The following is a 6440-nucleotide window of genomic DNA, read 5'->3' as shown; positions in this document are numbered from 1 at the left end:
CAAAAATGATGCAAGACAGAGCACACCTTGACTCTGTCGGCACCATTATAGTCAATGGCGCCTTCGGCGCATACGCACGAATCCTGTTTTACAGTTCTGGATGTACTGTAAGCCCAGATGGGACCAATGAACGTGGAACAAAGCGCAGTGTGAAAGCACCCTTATAAGAATTTTTCTTTTACTGAGATTTTGTGTTTTCCTCTTCTTCTTCCAAGGGCTATATTTTTTTTATTTGTCTTTTGGCATAGCCATATGAGTGTTTTTCTTTTTTGTGGGAGAAGTTGTAGTTTTGAAAGACAACATTAAGTTCAATATTAATGTGCTGAATAATGGAAAAAAATTCCTATTGGAGTGAAATGATGAAAAAAAATGCAGCTATTGTTTTTTTATATGTGACGCTTCTACTTTCTTTAGGCTAAGAAGTACAGGAAAGCCTCCAGGTCCTGTAATTTCCTGTGCTGTCTAGCATGAACTGCGCTCTTGAGAACAATTTCCCGAGATTGGCTCAGTGATATTTTTGATTTTGCCATGAAAGAAAAAATTCTGCCGGGTTAGGCTACTTTCACATATCAGGTTTTCGGCGTCATGCGCGATCCGGCGTCGTGCCGGAACGCCGGATCCGGCAAATGTTTAGTAAAACCGGATGTGACGGATCCGGTTTTCTGCCGGATCCGTCTTTTTCTTGACAGACAAAACCGGATCCGTCTCATCCGGTTCATCCGTTTTTCTATCCGTTTTTCGACGGATTACGCCGGATCCGGTTTTTAAAATTGACCCTTGTGGCCTTCCGAACGGGGTTGGCTACTGGAAAACTATATATAGAGTGTTCCTACAGCCCTTCTTTGACAGGTTGTCGAGGAGAAAGTGCAGGTTGGAGAGAAGAGCAAGTTACTGGCGAAGATGGATGTTGTCATTGGAAATATTTTGAAGAATTTGGTGGATTTTATAGCGGAGGCGAATCGTTTGAGGGTGATTGTTCTGGAGAAGGAGAGAGCGAGACAGCAGCGCATCAGGCATCGTAGACGACGTTTGTGGATCCACCCCATCACAGCCAAGAGAATGACGCGTGGGGTCTATTCTACACTCTGCATGGACCTTCGATGAAACCCGGATAAATTTTTTGGATATGTTAGGATGAAAATGGAGAATTTTGATTACTTGGTGGAGCGCATTGCACACCTCATAAGAAAAGCGGACACCTATTGCCGCTTCTCTGTTTCACCCGCAGAGCGTCTGATGGTGACTTTAAGGTAAGCCACATTTATTGGATGTGATCGCATCAGAGCACACTTTCACTGCAATCTTGTTGGTGGTAGTTTGTATCGCCAAGTGTTATAGCTCAGTTTTGGTATGTAATGCTGTGATTTAAAACTAATTTATTGTTTTTTAATTCCCCACAGATTTCTTGCAACTGGAGAATCCCTTTCGTCACTGCATTTCCAGTACAGACTCGGGATTTCCACCATATCTGGAATTGTGAAGTACACATGCCGTGCACTGTGGGACTCCTTAGCTGAAGAGTTTTTACCAGAGCCCACAACAGAGAGGTGGATTGAAATTGCTGACAAGTTTCAACAGATATGTCAGTTTCCCAACTGCTTGGGCGCTGTGGACGGGAAACATATCCTCATTGTAAAGCCAGCTGGATCGGGATCGGAATATTTCAATTACAAGAAATATTTTTCAATTGTCCTCATGGCCATCGCTGACGCGGAATACAAATTTATTGCGGTTGATATTGGGGCCTATGGCCGCTCCAATGACTCTCAAGTTTTCAAACTGTCTGCCATGGGGCGTAAACTGTATGGAAACACCTTCCAGTTCCCACCACCTAGACCGCTGCCGCAAACATCTGGTCCACCTATGCCATTTGTCTGTGTAGGGGATGAAGCCTTCCAGCTGTCAGAACACCTTTTGAAACCGTACTCTAGCAGAGGATTGACAAGACCAAAACGCATTTTTAATTACCGCCTCACAAGAGCAAGAAGAATGGTTGAATGTACCTTTGGTATTCTGACAGCCAAATGGCGGGTCCTATTGACTGCGATCAACCTCAAGGCAGAAACTGTGGACGAGGTGATCAAAGCATGCGTGGTACTCCACAATTTTGTTATCTGCAAGGAACCCATTTCCATTGAGGACACCTCTGAAGAAACCACCTTGCAAGATTACCATGACATTACCACTAGAAGTTCTGCGACGGTTTCAGTAATGAGGGACAATTTTGCACTATACTTTATGTCACCTCAAGGCAGAGTACACTGGCAGGATGAGAGTGTGAAAGATTTGTGCCCTAACCAAACTTGTGTACCTTCTGTACCAACAGTATATACCTTTGCCAACCAAAGTTGGCTATCTTGTCATGGTCTCTATTTTTAGCTTTAGGCCACAGGTGTGTACCTGGTTGTGTTTTATGCAAAGTATTTCACCTTTTAACAAAAGTTGTGTACATTGTTAGGAAATCACCAACAATAAACACAACTTTTTAGGTGAAATACTTTGCTTCAAACACAACCAGGAACACAACTGTGGCAAAAAGCTAAAATTTACCCACAGTTATATACCTGGTTTTGAATACCTTTTTACCTTTGAAATACCCTGTATTTAACCTTTTTTTAAAACATAGTTCGCCGCAGAAAGAAATGACAGACAACCATTGTAAAACGATAATTTAACTTTTATTTAAAATATTTTTTTTTTTGTAAAATGTTTTTAAAGTGAAAAAAACTTTTTTAATAAATGTTTTAAACCAAATGACCATTTTTATTAAAAAAACACACATTATAAATCTGTGTAGTGTGGGGTGGAAATACTGCTGGAGGGGCTGCGGGACACTTCGACACTGGGAGTGTGGAGAGAGGACTGGGATCGTGGTGGGGAAGGAACAGTTAGAGGTGATGGTGTGGAAAAAGCTACAGAATGGGTGGACATGTGGGAGGCAGAAGAGGTGGTGGGCGGTGGAGTGGAGGGTTGGGCAGGGACTGTAGGAGCAGATGATGTTGATGGAAAGTTGTATGGGGAAGGAGTTTGTTACAGGGAAGGAGTTTGGTACGGGGAAGGAGTTTGGTACGGGGCAGGTTGCTGGAAGTGGGGAGATGTCTGGTACTGGGGAGGTTGCTGGTACTGGGGAGGTTGCTGGTATGTAATAGGAGGGGGAGGATGGAAAGTGGCTGGAGGGGGTGCAGATGTAATAGGAGGGGGAGGATGGAAAGTGGCTGGAGGGGGTGCAGATGTAATAGGAGGGGGAGGATGGAAAGTGGCTGGAGGGGGTGCAGATGTAATAGGAGGGGGAGGATGGAAAGTGGCTGGAGGGGGTGCAGATGTAATAGGAGGGGGAGGATGGAAAGTGGCTGGAGGGGGTGCAGGTGGAGGAACTACAGTGGTGGGAGGTGGAGGTTGGGAGGTAACCTGCTGTAGAGCACCGTGGCATGAATGCATTACATGCATCTGCTGGGTAGGAGATAGTGTTGCCATGTGCTCCACAACAGACCTGAAAAAGGTGTGGTTTGGCGAAGATCTTGCTTCTGAATGCATGGTTTGCAGAAGTGTCTTCACCTCCAGAATGCTGGAGTTGATCTGCTGAAAGCCTGCGGAGATTTGCTCTGACAAGACTTTTAGACAGTTCTGGAAAGATGCATTCAGATGCAAGAACTCTGGCGCATAACTCTTTTCCTGACCCCTCTGCCGCTGCCGCCCAGTACCCGCAGGTGTACTAGAGGTGGCAGGGGCAGAAGGGTGGGGTAAAGGGAAAGCGATCTCACCAGCAGCTTCATGTAATGTAGGCGGCCACGATGCTCCTGTGCTGGTGCTGGTGGATGGGACAGATGGGTCGAATGTGTGGGAAGGCTGGGAAGGTGCAGATGTACCAGGGCGGTCGAAGTGTCCCTCGGTGCCGGTCTCCTCAGGGATCGCCTCAGAAGGGTCCAATCGTGCAGACTCCCGAGTGCTGCTCAATGTGCTGTGGAATAAAGAGAAAAAAAAACAATTAAAATAGTGACATGGTATGGCCCTGGCTGTAAAAAAAAGGTTACATGTAAACATTTTTTTGTCACATGTGGTGTGTAATATTTACCTTCTGGTGAGCATTGTCTTCCGGAGGAACGACAGGGCTCGTGCGTACTTGTACTTGCTCCTGCGTCCTCCAGATCCACTCGGGGCCCGCATCTCTTTATTGAACTCCTTCTTGAAACGATCCCTCACAGACCGCCACCGCTTCACAATTCTCTCCCCTGAAACGAGAAAGGACAAAGTGGTTAGTATACAACATCAGTGTTTCCCAAACTCCAGTCCTCATGGTCCCCAGGGGTCATGTTTTCAGGATTTCCAAAGTAAATAGAAATCCTGAACACATGATCCGTGGGGACCACGAGGACTGGAGTTCGGGAAACACTGGTTTAAATCAAGCAACCGGTACTGTATATACTTACGCTCTTTAATCTGGGCCCGAGCTTCGAGGTCCTCCCAGCGGTCCACAAGGAGCGAACAGATTTCCTCCCAGAGTCGTCGGGTAACGATCAGGTCAGCGTGGCGGTGGTCAGCCATATTCCAGAGCGGCTCCCTTTCTCTGACGAGATCGATGAGGCGGTCCACATCAATCCCTCCATCCTCACCGTCAGAGTCGGGAGCACGCTGTGAAGGCTGTTAAAGAAAAAGACAAAAATAACATAATTAGCCTCCACAAAAGAAATGAAATAAAAAGTGCAAAAAAAACAAAGCAAAAATATTTATACTTACACGCTGGTGACCGCCGTGTTGCTGTCGCCGACGACCCTGGGAGGCACTGCGAGGACCTCTTGGCCGAGCACCAGATTGGGAAGACTAGAGAAGAAAACAAAAAATGTTATGTCTTTGGATGTAGGCATTTGTTTGCTGTGTGTGGTCTGCAGAACATTGTTTTCTATGTGTTGTGTGTAGTGTGATGTTGTGTTTCTGCGTTTGATGCAAAAAACTTACCAATTGTGAGCCCACTCCAAGTGTCTGTCCACCCCTTCCTTCTTCTTCAGGGAGCTCCTCTTCATCTTGTGATTCCTGTTTTGAAATAAAAGGCAATGAATACACATATATTACAGAGATGATGGATTTTGGAAATAAAAACTTACCGTCAAACGCTGACGATGCGAGGGAGGGCTCCCAGAAGATGTGCTGTCTTCCTCATGGCCAGACTCCATGGCTGTGGGTGGTGTTTCTGCTGCTGCCATTGCTGCTGCTGCTGCTGCTGCATCTATTGGGCGGCTGTTGAATAAAGAGAAACAAAGGGCCAATGAATATCTTGATATTCCATAGCCCTAGTTTGGAGGAATGGGGGATTTGATAATTACCGTCTCTCATCTGCTGCTGGACTCCCCTCCCGTTGTTCAGCATGCTGCTCCATTTGGGGTGGTGCTGATGGTGCTGCTGCTGCAGATGTCTGCTGCCTTCTCCTGCTCCTGGTTCTTGGCTTGGGTGGCATGTTGGGTGTGGCTGAGGGTCCCATTGTCTTGCTTTTATATATGTCCTGTGGGCAGAGCTACTGAGCATGCTCAGACCAAAGAAACCGGATCCGGCCGCCGGATCCGGCTGTCGCCGGATCAGGCGCATTGCGGTGCTCATAGGCTTTCATTGTATGAAAAAGCCGGACACGCCGGATCCGGCGTGTCCGGCTTTTTCGCCGGAGACAAAAAACGTTACAGTAGCCGTTTTTTTCCAGACGCCGGATCGCGTCACATTGCCGGATCCGGCGAAAATCGGATGAAACGCATGGCCATCCGGCTCGATCCGGCTCTAATGCAAGTCAATGGGGGGGAAACCGGATCCGGCATTGCATTTCGCCGGATCCGGTTTTAGTCAAAAGCGCCGGATCGCGCCTGATGCCGAAAACCTGATGTGTGAAAGAGGCCTTATGTAAACTTTTGAGCACAACTGTATTTGGATTCTACGTCAGCTATTAGCCAGAATTTTATTCATAATTTGTCCGGCTTATTGGCTATATATTGGGTGAAAGCACATCTTGATTTTTTTTGAAAAAGCTGTTCATCAACTGTCAGGCTTTGCACAGGTTTGTAACACAGTATGCAATTTTCAGTGAAGCGATTCCACACTTCAGAAAATAAAGCAAACATGTCATTCTTCAATGTATGAGATCAGATGGATTTTATATGAAATCGTACAAATCGCATCAATTCTTCGTACCTACTTCTCGACTTAGTGTCCTGAAAGAAGCAAGGATCCACAAGGTTTTTACAGAACGACCATTTGTGTTATATGCACATATAATATTGCAATAAGTGCATCAAGCTCGACACACTGTCAATTTATCATCTTCAAGTTTCTGACCAGCCATCGTTTCTGTACACTTTCTTGGTGAAGTATAGGTTCATAAATTAGCCACCTCCACGCACTTAATACATTTCCAATGATGATCTCCCATTTGGCATAAGGGATGGTTCCAGAAACAGAAACAC

At 46.0% G+C, this 6440-nt stretch overlaps 1 long non-coding RNA gene across 1 annotated transcript; it reads right to left on the bottom strand.

The window, feature by feature from the left end:
- Positions 1-4524: 4524 nt before the first annotated feature.
- Positions 4525-5829, bottom strand: LOC141063183 (uncharacterized). The gene is made up of 3 exons (XR_012224828.1): positions 5100-5829; positions 4954-5028; positions 4525-4818 (listed from the first exon to the last, which is right to left on the bottom strand). It is a non-coding gene; the product is annotated as an uncharacterized lncRNA (long non-coding RNA).
- Between the last annotated feature and the right edge of the window lie 611 nt (positions 5830-6440).

The sequence above is a fragment of the Dendrobates tinctorius genome, unplaced genomic scaffold (genome assembly GCF_039654945.1).
Source record: "Dendrobates tinctorius isolate UK_male_01 unplaced genomic scaffold, ASM3965494v1 ptg000246l, whole genome shotgun sequence".
Taxonomy (NCBI): domain Eukaryota; kingdom Metazoa; phylum Chordata; class Amphibia; order Anura; family Dendrobatidae; genus Dendrobates; species Dendrobates tinctorius.
This window is presented reverse-complemented; position numbering and strand designations above follow the sequence as displayed.